This window comes from Arachis ipaensis, chromosome B7 (assembly GCF_059453495.1).
Source record: "Arachis ipaensis isolate K30076 ecotype BB chromosome B7, ASM5945349v1, whole genome shotgun sequence".
Classification (NCBI taxonomy): domain Eukaryota; kingdom Viridiplantae; phylum Streptophyta; class Magnoliopsida; order Fabales; family Fabaceae; genus Arachis; species Arachis ipaensis.
The window spans coordinates 90,533,306-90,548,054 of record NC_142442.1 but is presented as its reverse complement, the minus strand read 5'-3'; the positions used below and the strand labels follow the sequence as shown (position 1 = coordinate 90,548,054).

Genomic DNA, 14,749 nt, shown 5'->3' with positions numbered 1-14,749 from the left:
CTTTGCTAACATAAGTAGGATCATTGATGAGCGGATATTTTATACGCATTTTGGGGTTAATTTCATATAGTTTTTAGGATATTTTAGTTAGTTTTTAGTTTAATTCTATTAGTTTTTAGGAAAAATTTATATTTTTGGACTTTACTATGAGTTGTGTGTTTTTCTGTAATTTCAGGTATTTTTCTGGCTGAAACTGAGGGAGCTAAGCAAAAATCTGATTCAGGCTGAAAAAGGACTGCTAATGCTGCTAGATTCTGACCTCCCTGCACTCGAAGTGGATTTTCTGGAGCTACAAGACTCGAAATGCCGCGCTTCCAATTGCGTTGGAAAGTAGACATCCAGGGCTTTCCAGCAATATATAATAGTTCATACTTTGCACGAGGATAGATGACGTAAACTGGCGTTCAACGCCAGTTCTCTGCCCAATTCTGGCGTCCAGCGCCAAAAAAGGATCAAAAGTTGGAGTCCAACGCCAGAAATGGACCCAAACCTGGTGTTGAACGCCCAAAACAGCCTTATGCATGTGAATTGCTTAAGTCTCAGCCCCAGCACACACCAAGTGGGCCCCAGAAGTGGATCTCTGCACCATCTATCAGAGTTTACTCATTTTCTGTAAACCTAGGCTACTAGTTTAGTATTTAAACAACTTTTAGAGACTTATTTTACATCCCATGACATTTTAGATCTGAACTTTGTACTCTTTGACGGCATGAGTCTCTAAACTCCATTGTTGGGGGTGAGGAGCTCTGCTGTGTCTCGATGAATTAATGCAAGTATTTCTGTTTTCCATTCAAACACGCTTGTTCCTATCTAAGATGTTCATTCGTGCTTAACTGTGATGAAGGTGATGATCCGTGACACTCATCACCTTCCTCAAACCATGAACGTGTGCCTGACAACCACCTCCGTTCTATATCCGATTGAATGAGTATCTCTTAGATCTCTTAATTAGAATCTTCGTGGTATAAGCTAGAACTGATGGCGGCATTCATGAGAATCCGGAAAGTCTAAACCTTGTCTGTGGTATTCCGAGTAGGATTCAATGATCGAATGACTGTGACGAGCTTCAAACTCGCGAGTGTTGGGCATTAGTGACAGATGCAAAAGGACGAAAAATCCTATTCCAGCATGATCGAGAACTGACAGATGATTAGCCATGCTGTGACAGAGCATGTGAGCATATTCTTCACTGAGAGGATGGGATGTAGCCATTGACGACGGTGACCCCCTACATACAGCTTGCCATAGGAGGACGTGCGTGCATGAATCAGAAGACAGAGGAAAGCAGAGATTCAGAAAACAAAGCATCTCCAAAACTCCAACATATTCTCCATTACTGCATAACAAGTAACCTTTAATTTATGCTCCCTTGGTTATTCGCAATTCAACTGATAAACATAATTGACTTTCTGACTAAGATTTACAAGATAACTATAGATTGCTTCAAACCAACAATCTCCGTGGGATTCGACCCTTACTCACGTGAGGTATTACTTGGACGACCCAGTGCACTTGCTGGTTAGTGGTACGAGTTGTGAAAAGTGTGATTCACAATTCGTGCACCAATCTTATTGCTCTTGGATTGATGGACATGGATATTCTTCCATGGAGGGTTGTGGTGGAAAGTAGAATTCATCTAGTGGTTGAAAATTCATATACATTAGAGGTGGTTCATCTTGGTAATAGTAGAAAGGAGGTGGTTCTTGGAGGTATTGAGGTTGGAATGGCGGTGGTTCTATGTATGGTTCATATGGCTAACAAGGTGGTTGGCATGGTAGATATGGATTAGGATCATATGGAGGTGTTTGGTGGTATGAGGCTTGTGAGTGTGGTGGTTGAGGGCTATATTGAGTATATGGCTCAAAGGCATATGGTGGTAATTGTTGGTAGTCACAAGGAGGTCCACCATAGCTATTGGATTGATATGCATCATAGAATGTCTCTTGTTCATAGTGCATTGATGGAGGTTGTTGCCAAGAGGATTGATCACAAGCATATGGCTCCTCCCACCTTTGATTGTTCCATCCTTGGTGCAAGTTGCCATTAAAATTCCCATTTCCTACAACATAGTTGTAACCATATTCATAGCCAAAATGATAAGAATTCATAGTTTAAAGATAAAATAAAATCAAAAGCTAATAGGAAACAAGAGAAACAAAATTCTACAACTAGCAAATAAAGCAAAAATTAAACTATTCACAATATTCACATATCAACAATAGCCAACAACATAACACTATTGCAACTCCCCGACAACGGCACCAAAATTTGATGTGTGATATTCTCGGTATAGAATTTCTCAAAGAATTCTTACATTGCAAGTATAGTTCTAAACCAACAATAAATTCTCACATCGAAATTTAATATGGTTGTCACTAGTTCAACCCCAATGAAAATAACCGAGAGTATTAATCCCGGGTCGTTCTCCCTAGGAATTACAATAAAGTCCTCAATTATTGGCTATGAAAGTATATTATGGGGTTTTTGAAATAAGAAATAAGAAATCTAAATTGCAAAAGAGATAAACTAACAACTAAGAAAGCTCTTGGCAAGGGATGAAAACTATAAGTCCTATCCTCATTATCATCATCAATTGTGACAACAATTGTCCATTGCTCCTACTTAGTTAACCTCTAACTATGAAGGAAAGTCAAGTGGATAGAATTGGCTCTTGTTCATAAGTCCTAGTCAAATCATAGTGAAAGACTAGCTTTAGTGGCATTCAAGTCAAATAGCAACTTCCAATTATCAATCAACAAAAGAATTTGATAACTCAAGAGTCTCCAATTACTCAACCTAAGCCAAGAGGAGAAAAATCTAACTCATGACTAAAAGAAACATTTCATCAAACACCTAATGGGCATAAACATAAAGCATGGTAGATTGTAAGAAATAATAAAAGCTATAACTATCAAAAAGCAAGAAATCAATAATAAAAAAATAAAGCAAATATAAAAAAGACATGGAAATCATAAATTGCATAAAAGGGAAATGAAAATCAACAAAAAGGGTTCATAAACTAAAATTGACAAAATAAAGGAATTAACAAAAGAAGTAAAATGCTAGAACAAGTAAAAGCAAAAGGAAAATTAAAGCAAAAGAAGAAATAGATCTAGATCTAAAAGGAAAATAAAACTAAGAACCCTAATCTAGAGAGAGGAGGGAGCCTCTCTCTCTAGAATTCTACATCTAAACTAAAGTGTGTATGAATGGTCCTCTCCTCATCCTCCTTCACTCCCAGCCTCTTATCTGCATATTGGGCTCGAAATTGGGCCAGAAATCAGCTTAGAAATTGCCCCTAGCGATTTTGCCTAAGTGAGGCACGTGCCGTTCGTCACGCGTACGCGTCGCCTTGAAGATGCAGTGGTCACGCATACGCATCATGTCACGCATGCGCGTCACTTGGAGTATTGCGCGATCACGCTCACGCGTCGTCCATGCGTGCGCGTCGGCATCAGCTTCTCAAATCTCCATTTTCTTGTGTTCCTTCTACTTTTGCATGCTTCCCTTCCATCCTCTAAGCCATTCCTGCCCTATAATCTCTGAAATCACTTAACAAACATATCACGGCATCGAATGGTAATAAGAGAGGATTTAAAATTAGTGATTTTAAGGTCTTGGAAGCATGTTTTCAATCATAGCACAAAATTAGGAAGGAATCTTAAAACTATACAAATTGTATGAATAAGTGAGGAATAAGTTGATAAAATCCACTAAATTGAGCACAAGATAAACCCTCAAAATGGGGTTTATCAGTGGTAAGCAATCCAAATTCTCAATGAAGTACCAAACTCTTCTCTTAGATCCAACCAATTGATCAATAGTCCAACCCTTGCATCTAGCTCTTGAAATCTGAACCTTGATGAGTCTTAATTTGCAACTCCAACCACTAAACATCCTTCTCTTATATGCTTAATTCCACAAAGCCTCCTAAGTTGGCCATTCGTTTCAATAATACCACACTCAAGTGGAACAATAAAACTAAGAGAGACAAGTTTTACCCACTCAAATGAAGGTAGAGAAGTCTCCAACGATCTTGACAAAGCATATTCAACTTCTGTCCATCGTTTCCGAAGGACTTCCACTTCCACATCATTCTCAAAACCTAATCAGAGAAGGTTCTTCATACTCAAGGAGTTCATTTGCGGATGTAGATTCATCACTAGGAGCACTTGATTCATGATCATCCTCACCAAAGGAGCTTGCCTCTTGATCTATTCCATCCAATTCTTGATAGGGAATATGCTTTGGAGGTTTGCACTACCGTCCTCAATATTAATTTCAAGCTTCGTGGAGGAATACTCTACAACTCTAGATTCCCATGGAGGTTCAGCATCTCCTAAGTCTTCAACCACTTCTTCCTCTTCAACAGTTACGGCTTCCTCCAATTGTTCCTATACAAAATCACATTTCTCATTTTCCACTGGAGTTTCTAATTTCTCCTTCATGCTACGTTCCTTATTAGATTCTCCACATGTGGCCATGGGGGTACTTTGAGTGTTGAAGTGCAGTGAAGCTAAATTATCTACTACCTCGGTCAAGGTAGCTATGAACTCTAGTGCTGTCCTTTGCATCTCTCTTTGCCCTTGGAAAAGAATACCAAGAGTGTCATTGATAAACCACTATTTTATGGTTTATATTGTGTTTAATTATGTGGTTTTATCATGATCTTTACCCACTTATTCATTAAATAAGCATGCATTTATAATTCCTTCCTAAAGTTATTGCATGATTGAAAACTTGCTTCCTAGAGACTTTTAATTATGTATTTTATTTCTCCTTTATTCCATTCGATGCCGTGATCTGTGTGTTAAGTGTTTCAGGCTTTATAGGGCATGAATGAGTTAGAGATTAGAAAGGAAGCTTGCAAAAATAGAAAGAACACAAGAAATTGAGGAGATGACCGGCGAGAAGCGACGCGGCCGCATGGATGACGCGACCGCGCGAAGAAGAAGAAATTGCAATGACGCGGCCGCATGGATGACGCAGCCGCGTGAATTGGAAACTGCACAAGTGACGCGGAAGCGTGGACGACGCGTCCGCGTGGCAAAGCGAAACGCCGAATGACGCGTCCGCCTAAATGACGCCTCCACGTAACATGCGCGATCTGCATAATCTGCAGAATCGCTGGGGGCGATTTCGGGCCCTATTTTGACCCAGTTTTTGCCCCAGAAAAGCAGACTAGAGCCAGAGAACATGCAGAAACCAATAACAACATTCATTCCGAATCATTTTAGTTTTCAGATCTACTTTTCCTCTCTTCTAGGTTTTCTCTCTACACATTCATAGTTTTTAGGATTTGTTTTTATTCATTGTTTTTGCATTGGAATATTGAGAAGAGTTATTGCCTCATCAAGACTTCGACATTCTAGTTCGTTCTCTTTACTTGTCTCTTACTCTTCCATGTTCCTTAATTCACTTAATTTTACTGTTGGATTATTTTAGCATTTATTAATACAAGAATCACTTTTATTTTTAATTAACTTTTTTATTATTATTTATCATGTCTTCCTTTAATTCCCTTTATTATGTTATGAATTTTACATTTACAATGAGCGAGTAGTTCCCTAACTTGATGGGGAGTTGATTGAAAGGAACCCTTGAGTTAGGATGCTCAAGAGAAAGATTGTAATTGGGTTTATTGTTGGATTGATCTCTAGTCATTAACACCAATCCTCCCAAGAACGGATTGGAACTTGTGGATAGATACAGCATTCCAACTCGTTTGACTTTTCCTTACTTAGTAAGGGGCAACTAAACATAATAACCCTCAATTGTCAATTAATCTTGAGAGTACTCCAACAAGAATAGGGCTTCCAGCTAATCAACTCCCAGTCAAGGCTTTTTTTAAATTTATATAAATTTTCTAATTTAATTTTTTTCCATTCAACTCAAACCTTTTTGAAAACATCTGATTAATAAAATAGCACACTTGTCTGCAACTCGTTGGGAGACGACCTGGGATTCATACTCCCAGTATTTTGATTTTAATTTCTGTGACACCCTTCTAAATTGATAAGCGGATTGTTGGTTGGTTGAGAACTATACTTGCAACGCATATTTTATAATCATTCTTAACTCGCCAATTTCCGCCAACATCAATTTTTGGCACCGTTGCCGGGGAGTTGCAATAGAGTGCTAAAGTTATTAATTGGAATTTATTTATTTGTATTTTATTCTATTTTGCTACTATGAGCTGCTTGTTTCTTTCGTTAGATGACACGTTCGCTTCCTGACCCAAGCTTGCTAGTATTCGATCCTGAGATTGAAAGAACTATTTCACGAATAAGGAAAGCTCGGCGTCGGTTAGTCCTCTCTGAGGGCGGATCTGAAACATCACTTGAGAAAGAAACCAGCCCATGTTCTACTGATTTGGTTGTTTTACATGCAGGTAACATGGCAGCAGCTAGGAGAGTTACTATCCAGGAGGCTGGAGCCCCTGATTTTACAATGCAACCATTTCAAGCGCATCACCCAGCGGTGGCTACAGACTTTGAAATAAAGACCGCACTGCTCAATTTGATGCCCATGTTTCATGGCTTACCTGCTCAATAGCGTATCAAGCACCTGAGAGATTTTCAGGCAGCCTGTTCTACTGTCAGGCGTGATGGTGCAGATAAAACTTCGATTTTGCTGAAAGCTTTCCCGTTTTCTCTCGAGGGGAAGGCAAGAGAGTGGTACTACACTCAACCAGCAGCAATTGTATCCAACTGGGATACACTGAGAAGAGAATTCTTGGAAAAGTTCTTTCCAGCTGAAGTTACTGATAAACTGAGGAAAGAAATTTCCATGATTGTACAGGATGATTCTGAAACTCTCTATGAGTACTGGGAGCGCTTCAATAATCTTCTGGAAGCTTGCCCCCACCATATGATTGACAAGATAGTGTTACTCGGCTATGTAACACAGGGCATGAGGCCCTAAGATAAGACCACATTGGAAAGTGCTAGCAATGGGTCTATGAAAAAGTACAAGATAACTGATGAGGCATGGCAATTGATCAGTGACTTAGCTGAATCTACTAGGAATCACAGGCAGAAACAAGGCCGTGCAAAAGCCGTTGCAGAAGTATCATCTAGCAGAGAGACTACTGCTTTAACTCAGAGTATCTGTGAAATGACCAACTTGCTGAAGCAAATGCAATTGAATCAACAACAAGTTCAGCAAGCTCAACCTTCTCCAGCACAGCAAAACCAACAGTTATTCCCACAAAGAGTTTGCGGAATCTGTGCTGATTATAGCCATTATACTGATGAATGTCCGCAGCTCCAGCAGGAAGACAACACCGTGGCAGCAACTCATAACTTCTATGACTACCCCAACCAAGGGTACAATCAAAGTGGCAACTACAGCCATGGATGGCAGGATAATTCTAACCAGAATTGGAGGGACAACAACAACAGAGGAGGCAGAGATAATCAAGGAAATCAGAGGTGGAAAAACAACAACAACAGGCAGCAGAATCAGAATCAGCCTTACAGAGCACCTCACCTAAGGCAATCCCAAGGGCCACAGAATACCCTACAGCAGACCCCTCAAATTACCTATCCTTCTTCATCTGCTAATGATGACTTACTACAATCTATTGATCGGAGACAACAGACCATGGAAAACAACATTAATGACACTCTGAATGGTCTGACCACTACTTTGCAGGCGCTTGTCTCCCAGATTGGATCAATGAACAACTTCAATAACCAACCTTTGAGCTCCAGTGGAATCCCCTCTCAACCATTACCCAATCCAAAGGGTGGCATCAATGCCATCACCCTGAGGTCCGGAACCACACTGCAGGAGAGGAATCAAGAGGAGCCAAACCCACCAGAACATGCCTCAGCTGAAGAGGTAGTGGAAATAGAAGATGTTGAAGAGGAATAGGACATACAGGACATGGCTGAAGAAGAAGAAGTGTAACCACAAGAGGAAGCACTAAAAGGCGCAGACACTGCAGAAGATACCACTCCTATTCCATTTCCACAACTAGCAAGGAAGCCCAGGAAGCAGCTGGAACCTGATCCAAAAATTGTAGAAATATTCAAAAAGGTTGAGGTAACTGTTCCTCTATTTGATGTTATTCAATAGGTACCTAAGTATGCAAAGTTTCTAAAAGATTTATGTATACATAAAGACAAAATTAATGAATTAGAAACTATTCCTTTAGGAAGTTCCATATCTGCTTTAATGGGAGGTTTACCTGAAAAGTGTAGTGACCCAGGTCCTTGTATAGTTAATTGTACTATTGGTGGTGTGATAATTTCTGACTGCATGTGTGATTTAGGAGCATGTGTTAGTATAATGCCTTTGTCTATATATGATATTTTGAGGCTCCCTCCCTTAAAAAGGTCGGCAGCTCGTTTTGTGTTAGCAGATAAAAGCATTATTACAGTGGTTAGAGTTGCTGAAGATGTAACTGATTTTTATATCCTGGAAATGCCCTAAAATGACTCAGACAAGCCATCATCAATCCTACTTGGAAGGCCATTCTTGAAAACCTCAAAGTTTAAATTAGATGCTTTTTTAGGAACATACTCTTTTGAAATAGATGGTCGAATAGTGATCTTCAACCTGAATGGAGTTATGACACATCCTCCGGAGGATCACTCTATCCTCAAGTGTGACATTATAGATGAAACCGTGGTTGAAGTTCACCAGGAGGAGTTTGAAGAGAAGCACACAGGACATGGTCCAAGTGTGGGGACATTCTCAGAGGACAATGACAGTGCCTTACCACTATTACCAGCTCTAGACAACCCAGAGCCTGAACATGATCAGAAGTTAGAATTAAAAACCCTTCCTCCACACCTCAAATATGCTTACCTTGAAGACGGGCAGAAGTTTCCAGTTATCATTGCAAGGGAACTCACTTCTCAACAGGAAGAGCAGCTACTTGGTGTGATGAGGAGGCACAAGAAGGCAATTGGTTGGAGTTTGGCAGACATAGTAGGCATCAATCCTCAAGTCTGTGAGCATAGGATATTTTTAGAAGAGGGAGCAAGACCTGTCCATCAACCCCAGAGAAGACTGAACCCCACTATCCTAGAGGTTGTCAAAAAGGAAGTGACCAGACTACTAGAGGCAGATATCATCTATCTCATCTCAGACAGTGAGTGGGTAAGCCCAGTACCAGTGGTGCCAAAGAAGTTTGGAGTCACTACAGTGAAGAATGAGCATGGAGAGCTCCTGACAACCAGAGTTCAGAATGCCTGGAGGGTCTGCATTAACTACAGACGCCTCAACCAAGCAACCCGTAAGGATCACTATCCTCTTCCATTTATTGATCAAATGCTGGATCACCTGTTAGGTAAATCGCATTATTGTTTTTTAGATGGTTACACAGGTTATTTCCAGATTCATATAGCTCCTGAGGATCAGGAAAAGACCACTTTTACATGTCCTTTTGAGACTTACGCTTACAAGAGAATGCCCTTTGGCTTGTTCAATGCACCAGCTACTTTCCAGAGGTGCATGATGAGTCTTTTCTCTGATCATATTGAGGACTGTATGGAGGTTTTTATGGATGATTTTAGTGTTTATGGCGATTCCTTTAGCCTTTGCTTAGATGGATTATCTAGAGTATTAGATAGATGTGTCAGTACAAACCTGGTATTAAATTTTGAAAAATGTCACTTTATGGTTAAACAAGGGATTGTACTAGGACATGTTGTGTCTAATACTGGCATTTCTGTAGATCCAGCAAAGGTGGATGTTATTTCTAGTTTGCCTTACCCCTCTTCTGTGAGGGAGGTCCGTTCTTTCCTTGGCCATGCAGGTTTTTACAGGAGGTTCATTAAGGACTTCAGTAAGGTAGCACTTCCCTTATCCAGACTACTGCAGAAAGATATTGAGTTCGAGTTCAGTGAAAATTGCAAACAAGCATTTGATAAGCTGAAGACCGCCCTGACTCAAGCTCCAATTGTGAGAGGACCAAACTGGAGCCAACCAATTGAAATAATGTGTGATGCTTCCAACCATGCCGTAGGAGCAGCACTGGCTCAGCGTGAAGGTAAGGATCCTTTTGTTATTGCTTATGCATCTAACACTTTAGATGCCGCTCAGTCGAATTACACTACTACTGAAAAAAAACTTCTTGCTATTGTTTTTGCTCTGGATAAATTCCGAGCCTATTTACTTGGTACGAAGGTAGTAGTGTATTCAGACCACGCAGCTCTAAAGTATTTATTAGCTAAAAAGGAGTCCAAACCAAGGCTTATACGTTGGATACTGCTATTACAAGAATTTGATTTGGAAATTAAGGACAGGAGTGGTAACCAGAATTTAGTGGCAGACCACTTGAGTCGCCTTGAACATATTACAGATGACTCCACTCCTATAGCTGATAATTTCCCATTTGATAACCTGCAAGCAGTATCTGAGATAGTCCCTTGGTATGCACCTGTAGCTAATTATCTAGTTAGCCGCACTTTTCCTCCGAACTTTTCTAAGCATCAAAGAGACAAGCTGAAAAGCGAGTCTAAATATTATATATGGGATGACCCATATTTATGGAGATGTGGCACTGACCAGGTAATTAGAAGGTGTGTGCCTCAATCAGAATTCTAGTCCATCTTAGAGGCCTGTCACTCATCTGAGAGTGGAGGACATTTTGGCCCTCAAAGAACTGCTAGAAAAATCTTAGACTGTGGATTCTGGTGGCCTACTCTTTTTAAGGACGCTGCTGAATTTTGTAGATCTTGTTTTCCATGCTAGAAATTTGGTAATATATCCAGGAGGGATGAGATGCCTCAACAAATTATGCTTTTCTGTGAAATTTTTTATGTTTGGGGCATTGACTTTATGGGTCCATTTCCAAATTCTAATGGTTATTTCTATATATTGTTAGTTGTGGATTACGTTTCCAAATGAGTGGAAGCAATTCCTACCCGCACTGATGATGCTAACACTGTTGTTTCCTTTGTGAGAAACCATATTATTTTTCGCTTTGGATCACCACGAGTAATCGTGAGCGATCAAGGCACCCATTTTTGTAACAGGAGACTAACAGGACTAATGAAGAAGCATGGGATAATTCATAAAGTTGCAACAGCCTACCATCCTCAGACTAATGGGCAAGCCGAGGTGTCAAATAGAGAGATAAAGCATATCTTGTAGAAGATAGTCAAACCTCATAGAAGAGACTGGAGCACCAGGCTACAAGATGCATTCTGGGCATACAGAACAGCATACAAAACACCTATTGGGATGAGTCCTTTCCGCTTAGTTTATGGAAAAGCTTGTCATCTCCCTGTTGAAGTAGAGCACAAGGCCTTTTGGGCAGTAAAGAAATGCAACATGGGAATTGAAAAAGCCGTAGCTAAAAGGAAGCTGCAACTGCAGGAACTGGAGAGCCTTCGCCTAGAAGCTTATGAGAACTCAAGACTATACAAGGAGAAGATGAAGGCTGTACATGATCAACACATCAGGAGGAAAGAGTTCCGACCTGGGGATTTAGTCCTCTTTTACAAATCTCGACTGCTGCTCATACCAGGCAAGTTGAGATCAAGATGGGAAGGTCCATACAGAGTAGAGAAGGCAGAACCGTACGGAGTTTATCACCTACACCATCCTTCAAACTCTGAGCTTATCAAAGTTAATGGACATCATTTAAAGCCGTACCATGGCGAGAAGCTGAAGAAAAACAAGGAGCTTGAGATCTTCCTCTTGGAAGATCCCCACATAGCTGAAGACTGAGCTAGTGGAGCGTCCAACTTACGGACGTTAAAGTAAAGTGCTAGGTGGGAGACAACCCACCATGGTATGATCGTTCTTTTCTTTGTTTTTAGTTTCCTTATTCAATAACTCTTCTCTTCATTAGTACATTTTGTGCATCTGCATTTCCATACTGTTATTTCAATAAAAAAAAATCACGCGACGCGACCGCCTCATTGACGCGTTCGCGTCGCAAGGAGATGGGAGACAATAATAATATGAACAGAGAGTTACGCAGGAGCAGGGCTGGAGGCGTGCCAATGGCACAAATCACCCCATGTGACCGCGTCGCTGACGCGACCGCGTCATATGGGGATAATGGCCTCCCACGCGGCCGCGTGACAAGAATTTTGACGTCAAAGTGGCGCACACCCGAAAGTTGTGCTAGAGTGGTGCTAGACTGGTGCTGGACGCGCAGTCCCTCTCACGCGATCGCGCGCCCCACGCGACTGCGTCATATCCTTCTGAAAGCCCACTCACGCGATCGCATGTCCCACGCGATCGCGTCACCCAAAATTTGGCACTAATATGATTTTGAACAGAGAGTTGTGCGAGTGCGAGGCTACCCTCTCGCCATTAGCCTAAAACGAGTCACGCGACTGCGTGACCGACGCGACCGCGTCAATCAGTTTAACCGCAAGTCGCGCGACTGCGTGCCTCACACGAACGCGTCGCTTGCGCAGCACAGTTTTCCTAATTTGCCAATTATCTTATCTTTTTCTCCCCAAATCCTATTTTCTCTTTTCCCTCCTTATTTCTTCTCCCTCCCTTCTTCCTTCTTTCTCACTTTTTACTCTCTCTCACCCCCATTAACAAGGTTTTTCTTTTCTCCTTCCCTCCTTACTTTTCTATTATTCTTCTTATTTTTATATGTTATCTTCTTTTCTTTTCTTTTTATTTTCATTACTCATATCTTCTTTTTCTTCCTTTCTTTTTCCTTTTTACTTGGTGTTATAAATTTATTTGAGTCATTGTTTTTCATTATATGCTTGTGGATTGTTGTAAATTTGTTTGACAAATATATATTGCTTTTTAAGGGATTACTTGCATGGTCAAATTCTTATTTTCAAGAGCTTCTTCTACATGCATACTATGTGTTTGTGAAAAAGCCCATATGGCATTATGAACTTCTTTACATTTTTTTACTCTAATATTCAATGCTTGCTTTTCACAAATTTCCTTTACTATTTTATTCATTGAATTTAATTGTCAATACAAAGGTGATAGTTAGCTACGAGTGATAACATATTTAAATTGGACATTGAATGCTTGATATATGCTACTCATGCCTTTGCCTACATGTCAATAAACCCCTTGCATTTATTTGTCCCTACATGCACTTGCTATATTTCCATTGATGTACTTTTCACATGTAATCTGGACCATGTGTTAACGTCATTCTTCTTTATTGTGCATTGATTATCACTCACATCACCCTCTTCCTTGCTTTACCCCTTTAAATTTAATTTACTTTCTCTTCCCTTTTTCAGGATGGCCACTAAGAAAGGAAAAGAGAAAGCTACCCCCAAACAACCAGCAAGAAGAGGTACAAAAAGAGCATTAGTGGCAGAACCCTCTTCAACTGCGGTAAAGCCCTCAACAAAGAAGACTAAGAGGATCATAAAGGTTGATGATAAGGAAAAAGCCTGGCTGTGAGCAGATGTTCCCCATCCTGGCTGAAAAGGAGTTACAACAACGAATACCTTCTTCACCTCCCGCCCAATATTGCTACCTTTGTTGAGCCGCAAATTACCCGAAGACAATGGGGTTTCCTACAGAGACAGCCAAGGCAGGTCAATCTTTCTTGGGTAGTCGAGTTCTACTCCAACTTCCACCTGCCAACCCTGCAGTCTGTCTATGTCCGTCAGAAGCAAGTCCCCATTACTGAAGAAGCCATTCAAAAAGCTCTAGGTCTTCCCCCTGTTCCAGAAGGACTGGATGCCTTTCAAGAAGCCGCACTCAAGCGCCAGCTGTACCAATTTGACTGGGACGTCATTCTCAGAGTTATCGCACTACCTGGCAGCAGATGGATCTACGGATACCATCGTACCCGCCCTAAGGGAATTTTGGCTTCAGTACTTACCTTGGAGGCTCGCGTATAGGCATAGATCATGTCCCATTACGTCTTTTCGAGCACTCACGAGTCCTCCTTCACTGCGGACATGGCTGTTCTACTATGGTGCATCCTCACAGACCAACCTCTGAATCTACCAAGACATATCCGGAACGCCATGGGACACGTACAAATTGCTGGCAACTTACCTTTTCCAGCCCTGGTCTCAGATCTTGTCTCAGCAGCCGGAGTCTCCTACAGAGCTGGGGACACCAAAGCCATGCTTCTACGGGATGATCAGTATGTCCCTAACGGGAAGTACCTTAGACTTCCAGCAGCCACTATCCGCCAGCCTACTGAACCAGTTGAAGATATTCCTTCTTCAACACCACAGGCACTTACAACAGCCCAACTGCTCCATCAGATACTTGAAAAGTTGGATCGGCATGAACAGAAAGCTAAGTTGAGAGAGCGCCGTAACAAGCACCGATTCACATACCTCAAGGAGCTGATCATGGGAAAATTCAAGGACTCAGATACCCCGGACTCCACTTCCTTTACCAGCACAGGGAGCCATGATGGTCCCGACTATGGAGATACTGCTACCAGCCCACCTTTGTTCTTGATAGATGGCACCGAGGACGGTGCAAAGCCTTAAGTGTGGGGAGGTCGGTGAGTATCTGACTTCCAGAGGTAATTTCTCTTCCCTAGCACCAATAAATTAGGATATTTAGTTAGATTTTTCTTTTTATAGAATAGGATAAATTGCATAGTAATAGATTAGTTGCATGCATGTTCTGCTTGATTGAAAAGACAATAAGTTTCTTCTAAGACCCTATCTTTGGAACAAAATTTCACTAATTTTAATTAAAACTTTTATGTTAAATTTGCTTGAAGTTGTATTTGGAACATGATTTTTGAGCTAAAGAACACACAACCTATGAGATTTGAGCCTTTATGAATGCTTACATTATTTAACCATAATTATTT

At 40.9% G+C, this 14,749-nt stretch overlaps 1 non-coding gene across 1 annotated transcript; it reads right to left on the bottom strand.

The window, feature by feature from the left end:
• Window positions 1-6,768: 6,768 nt before the first annotated feature.
• LOC148553333 (small nucleolar RNA R71) lies at window positions 6,769-6,876 on the bottom strand. The gene has a single exon (XR_015892732.1). It is a non-coding gene; the product is annotated as a small nucleolar RNA R71 (small nucleolar RNA).
• Window positions 6,877-14,749: the final 7,873 nt, after the last annotated feature.